The 6,765-nt window shown below is 41.5% G+C and overlaps 1 non-coding gene across 1 annotated transcript; it reads right to left on the bottom strand.

Moving 5' to 3' along the window:
- Positions 1–2,649: 2,649 nt before the first annotated feature.
- Positions 2,650–2,756, bottom strand: LOC147920836 (small nucleolar RNA R71). Its single transcript, XR_015591815.1, has one exon. It is a non-coding gene; the product is annotated as a small nucleolar RNA R71 (small nucleolar RNA).
- Between the last annotated feature and the right edge of the window lie 4,009 nt (positions 2,757–6,765).

Below are 6,765 nucleotides of genomic sequence, written 5' to 3'. Positions count from 1 at the left end.
ATGGATGTGGACAACTACTTCCACAATCCCTAAGGTACCACTATCACCTTCCCTTGTAGATATCATTGCATTTGACATTGTGTTTTGTTTTTTGTTTTTCATCTTGAATCCTCAATCAAATTTCTTTCACACAGGGACTGTGTGATTTAAGTTTGGGGGAGGGTTTGAGATAGCATTTGACATTGTGTTTTGTGATTCTTATTTCAAATTTTTAGCATCATCATGTTAATACTTGCATAGCATCTAAGGCATAGAAAAACCCTAAAAATTTGAAAATTTTTGCAAAAATCTTTATAAAAAAAGAGTGTTCATGTAGTTTGCACTGCACATTAGGATCTTGTTTAGCATGTTTCATGTAGGATTGTATAGTACTTGCATTAGGGATCTATGATGAGTATTCCCTTATTAGCTTGTTTATTCACTAGACTAGGATCAATGCCCAAGTTAATAGTACTTTGATGCTAGTTGAGTGGTTAGAATAAGATTGAACCAGGCCTTGAATTCCTACATTGCATTTGGTCTAAATTGAAGCATGGTGAGATTCGAAACCATTTCCTATTTATAAGAACCTAATATTGACTTTCAATTATCAATGTGTGCATTGCTTTAAACTCATGGATACCATATACATATTTGGCTCATCTTCTTCCTTTTTACCACTCTTGTTGATCCAAGTAGCTGATTTCCTCATTAAGAACACATTCCCCTACCCCTAAAAACTAGGTTTTAGACTCTCTAAAAAGCTGGACTCTCTAAAAAGCTGGACTCCTTTGTGGCTGCAAGTACAAGGGCCTTATATAGGAGGTGAGGTGGAAGCCCTAAAAATACAAAAATTCAAAGTGGTCAACGGCTCGGTCAACTCGACCAGTGCTCGGTCGAGTGGCTGGTCGAGCTGGCTTCTCTCGTTCATTCTCCACTCGGTCGAGTCCTCCTCAGCACACGGTCGAGTGGTGGTCGAGTGGTGCGGTCGAGTTGGACTCCGGACCTTAATTCTACAGCCTTAACTCTCTTGTTTTCTCCTCAGGACAGCTTCACTTCTCCTCAGCATTGCTTCCATGCTCCTTAAGCTCCAAAATCACCTGTTTATGCATGAAAAGATGCAAATGCAATGCAATTACACTCTAATGCATGATTAGTCCTAAAGCTACACAATAATGGCCTAAATGGATAGCAAAAGATGCAAAAGTTGTGAATAAACTAAGGGAAAACAAGGTAAAATATATGAACATCAACACCCCCAAACTTAGTCTTTGCTTGCCCTCAAGCAAATAATCAAAGACAAAAGAAGGTAGGTGAGGTTTGAAAGTGGGATCTCAGCTCCTAAAGCTTGCAAATAGACTATCTAGAATCAATGTCCAAGTTACTAGTACTATGATGCAAGTTGAATGAGCTATACTTAAAGACTTTAGACAAGCATATCACAACCTTCACTGATTTGAGCCTTAGACATCCACATGCATTCAAATCAACCATTTCCTTTAACATTCATTAATCAAGAACATGAATCAATTCTATGCAATGCTTAAACTCATTTGGCTTGGCAGTAAAAGGTTTAGAGACAATGATGGTCTCTTTTTAGAGTAGGGCTTATCAATATCAAGGTTCTCTCATAAAAAATGAATTGAGCTTTAGAAGAATGCTAAAGGTAAGAACACTTAGACACATACAAGAACAAAACCTTGTCTACCCAAAGGTACCCAAAGTGTTTATCCTATCAATCTAAACCCAATTGATCCTAGTGCTACCCTTTAACTTCTTTTCTTCTTTTTCATCCTTTTCTCTTTTGGTTTTAAAGTCTTAGGAGAGGTTTCTTATTTGATCTTTCTAGTGGAATGGGGGATTCTTACTTATTTGCTATGGTTCTCTTTTCTTCTTATTCTTAAGACATATAAGCATTTTGCTAGACTTCTCTTTTCTTTCTTTCTTTTCTTTAACTAGAACCATCTTTAAACAACCTTATTCTTCCCATTCTTTCAGTAGACTTTAAATTTTCTTAAACACATTCCCCTCCTAAAGACTCTAACCTTTTCTTTCTCTTTTTCCTCTTTTCTTTTCATAATAGCCAAGTCCCAAACCCAACAAGTGAACCACCTAGTCCTATCTAGTTTGAAAAATGCAAACTAGAACTACACAAGGCTTTACTCTTGTCAGTTCAAACCTAACACTTTCTACCAAGCTCAATCCCAAAAATAGGCCTCACACACACAAGAATGAACATGGCTTGAAAGAAGGTTTGGTTTAGGGGTAGGGGAACTGATTCTTAATGAGGAAATCAGCTACTTGGATCAACAAGAGTGGCAAAAAGGAAGAAGATGATCCAAATATGTATATGGTATCCATGAGTTTAAAGCAATGCACACATTGATAATTGAAAGTCAATATTAGGTTCTTATAAATAGGAAATGGTTTCAAATCTCAACATGCTTCAATTTAGACCAAATGCAATGTGGGAATTCAAGGCCTGGTTCAATCTTATTCTTCTAACCACTCAACTAGCATCAAAGTACTATTCCCGCCTGTCACGCCTAGTTTTCTCTTGGAGACAAAGCTCACCTTTGGGAGAAGACTCTTCCTACTGGAGCTATCACCACATGGGATGCATGCAAGAAAGCTTTTTTGGCCAAGTTCTTCTCCAATGCAAGGACTGCTAGGCTGAGGAATGAGATTTCTGGGTTTGCTCAAAGGAATAATGAGAGCTTTTGTGAAGCTTGGGAGAGGTTTAAAGGATTCCACACTCAGTGTCCTCACCATGGCTTCAGCAATGAGTCACTTCTAAGCACCTTGTATAGAGGAGTGCTTCCCAAGATAATAATGCTTCTTGACACAGCCTCTAATGGCAACTTCCTCAACAAGAATGTGGAAGAAGGATGGGAATTAGTTGAGAATCTTGCTCAATCTGATGGCAATTATAATGAGGACTATGATAGGACCATAAGGAGCTCCTCAACTGATCAAGAGGACAAGTATAAGAAGGATTTGAAGATGGTCAATGAGAAGCTTGACAAGATCCTCCTCAGCCAATCCAAGTCCATTCACTTCATTGGTGAAGAGGAAGCTCCAGTTCAAGAGGGGGAGCCTGAATTTGCTGAGTTATGCTACATGCAGAACCAGGGAGGATTCCAAGGCTACAACCAAGGAGGTTTCAAGAACAACAATCTCTCTTATAGGAGCACCAATGTGGCCAACCCTCAAGACCAGGTCTATCCACCTCCTCAACCTCAACAGCAACAAAACTACATCCCCAAGCAACAACACCAAGTGTTCCAGCCCCAATTGTGTCCCCCACCAGGGTTTCAGACTAACCAAGGCCAGGAACAAGACTTAAGAGCAATGATGCAACAGTTGTTGATTGGGCAAACACAAGGCAAGATTGAGGAAGCCAAGCAGTTTGCTGAGTTGAATCAAAGGCTCACATCGCAGTACAATGATCTGAACATGAAGTTTGAAGGTCTCAACTCCAGAATGAAGTATATGGAGAGCAACATTACCTCTACTTCAGCTCCTAAACCCAACCAACTCCCTGGAAAAGCTGTTCAAAATCCAAGGGAGTTCACTGCAAAAGCCATTCATATCTCTGATGAGGAAGTCACTGAGGACAGTGAAGTCCAAGTTTGGGGGAATTCATTAGTTACTGAAGCCCCAAGTGACGTTTGTGCAAAGCAACTGGAGTCCGTTATTGCACTCGACCAAGTACTCGAACAGCCACTCGATCGAGTGCATGCTCGAGTGGTCGATCGAGTTGCAGACTCAGAAGCTGTCAAGCCTGCTAAGTACATTCCTCCTGCTTACAAGCCACCTCTTCCATTCCCAGGACGTTTCAAGGCACAAAAGATTAAGGAGCTTAGGGAAATCATTGAGAGAAAGGAGATGATAGCTAAGCAACAAGAAGAAGAGAGGGTTTTAAAGGAAGAAGCTGTGGTTGAGGAAGTGTTGGCCATACAAGAGATCACCATTGCTTACCAAGAAGAAGAGAGAGGACCTGCCTTGGAACAATATGATCCATATCCTCTCTACAAAGACTTTTTGCTTGATTTGTCAAAGAAGAAGGCTGAAGCTCAAGATGAGAAGGATCTTGAGGACCTTGGAGGAGTTATCATTCCAATCAAGCTTAAGGATCCAGGTCCATTCTATCTGCCTTGCACACTTAGCTATCTTCACTACAACCAATGCCTTTGTGATTTGGGAGCTTCAACAAGTGTGATGCCATACTCCATAGCACAAAAGCTTGGGAGAACTGATTTCAAATCCACCAACCTTCATATATGTCTAGCTGATGGGTCAAACAAGGAGATAGTTGGAAGGTTGGAGAATGTTCCAGTCAAGATAGGGAAGGCAAGGGTTCACACTGATTTTGTGGTGTTGGAGATGGACAAGGAACCTGAAGATCCAATCATTCTTGGAAGGCCATTCCTAGCCATTGTTGGAGCAGTTATTGATGTCAAAGAGGGTTTTGTGACCTTGAACATTGCTGAAGATATAGCCATGAAGTTTAACATCTATAACCCAACCAACCTTCCTACCATTGATGATCAACCTTTTACTATCAAGGACAAAGGAGGTCAAGAAGGTTCAAGTGGTGAAGCATCTCCAAAGGCTAAGCTCTCCTTTCAAGATGATTCTGTGGAAAAGCTTAAGAGGTCAGTTCAAGAGTTGACTAGTATGGTTGAGGATCTTCAAGTTAAGCTAAACAAGAGGTCCTTAAGGAAGGCAAGACCAAGGCTCAAAATCAAGAAGAAACATGGTTTGTGTGTTAAGGGTGAGGTGATCAAGGATCAACTTCACAGTGATCAAGAGGTTCCAGGGAGGATTTCATCACCTCTTTGGTATCTAAACCAAGTCTAAAAAGGACACCAAAGTCAAGCTTAGTGACTTTAAACAAGCTCACTAGGGAGGAAGTCCCTAAGGTATCCTTTGTAAATATGGTTTATTTTCCTTGTAGTTTTGATGTGTTTTCCTTTTTGTTTGTGTTGGACAGGCCTTTAGGTGAGAATGTAGTTGGGTAAGGAGAGGTTTAGACTTGGAGAAGGAGACTCGCAAGCCCACTCGACCAACCCATGAGAGGTACTCGACCGAGCTGGAAAGGAATTGAGGCCCATTTGATCTTCAAATCATTAGAACGATCGAGTGGAGGGAAGAACAAGAAGAAAAATTTTGAAATTTCAAAATTTGGTCAAGGTGCTCGACCGTGTACAGTCGAGTGTGGGGTCGAGTGGCAGCAAAAAGCAGGTCAAAGATTCCCATTTCAAATTTGAATGGTATGGACGCTCCACCTTTGTCTCTTTGTCCCCTTAGCTTCTTTATATAGACTTTGCACGAAATTATACCTCTCACATTCTCTCATTTTCTCAAAACCATTGAATTCAAGTTTTAAAGTCTCTCTCTTAGCTTATCTTTTGCTCAAGCTTAGTTCTTTCAAGTTTTTGGTTCACTAACCTATTAACTTTGAGCTTTGAGTCTATTCCCTTCAGTTCTATTTGAAAAATGTCTTCAAGAATCACTGGGAAGTCTCAACAAACCGCTGAAACCTCCATGGAACGTCATGATGCTAGCCTTGAATCAAGAAGAGAAGCTGGAAGGGCCACTCGACGCCCCACTCGATCATGCACTCGACCGAGTGGTGGTTCGAGCAGCCGGTCGAGCCAGATGCCGCGTCCAAGGAGAGAGAGAATTGAGGAAGATCCTGAGAGGACTGAGAGTGAAGAGGAAAGGGAGTCAACTCTCAATGAGTTCATGAGGAGACACAAGGCCAAAGGGAAGAGGCCAGCAGTTGAGGTTGAACAAGAGGAGAGTGAGAATGAGAGTGAGGAAGAAAGTGAAAAAGAAGAGATAGAGGATGATGGAGAAGCTGAGTCCTGTGGGTTGTCAAAGAGGCAACTCTATGATGCTTTCATGAGAATGGAGTTCTTAGGGACAAGATATCCACAAAAAGAAACCATGGAGAAGCTAGCCATTGGTGAAGATGTGGAGTACCTCTTTGAGAAGAGCAACCTGACCAAGTTTATGGGGCTTTGCATGGAGGGCTACAAAGAAGAGAGTTGTGAGTTTCTGGCCACAGTCAAGCTGCATACATATGCAAGGAAGGATGCTGAGTTTGGAGCTGGCCACATTGATTTCACAATCAAAGGGAAAAGGTATGAACTCTCAATGAAGAAGATAGCCAATGTGTTTGGTTTTGAGGTTGGGAGCAATAGGAGTTTGATGATTCCAAGAGAAGAGCTCTATGCTGTGTGGGAAACCATTGGGGACAACAAATACTACTCATCCTCCAATTCCAAGAGTTCAAGGATAAGGAGCCCAGTCCTAAGGTACTTCCACAAAGCTCTTGCCAACACCTTCTTTGCTAGGAAGGAAACTGGGAATATTAATGAGGGGGAGCTAAAGATGATTGATTTGGCTCTCAATGGAGTCATCTTCCAAGCAAGGAATGGCACCATCATTCTTGGGAGCACTGTGGAGACTGACCTAGCAATGGTGCTCATTGATCACATGGTTTACTTGAGAAGTTGGGTAGGCAAGTTGGAGAATAAAGGATCAAGAGGAGCACTAACCATTGGAGGCATCATTACTCCAATCCTTCAAGCTGCTAAGGTCCCACTTAGAGGAGAAAGGGTTTCACCAAGATGGATTGACTCTAGCTACCTCACTTCTACTCTCATCCTAGCCAAGGAGCTGCATCAAGGGAATCACATTTTCAACTTTGAACTTCCAACACTTGGGAAAAAGCAACTGATTTTGCCTAACCAAGAGCTCACCACCATTCAAGAA

Source organism: Camelina sativa, chromosome 19 (genome assembly GCF_030686135.1).
Source record: "Camelina sativa cultivar CO46 ecotype springtype chromosome 19, ASM3068613v1".
NCBI classification, from domain to species: Eukaryota; Viridiplantae; Streptophyta; class Magnoliopsida; order Brassicales; family Brassicaceae; genus Camelina; species Camelina sativa.
The sequence above is the reverse complement of the archived record's forward strand: the minus strand, read 5'-3'. Positions and strand labels throughout refer to the sequence as shown.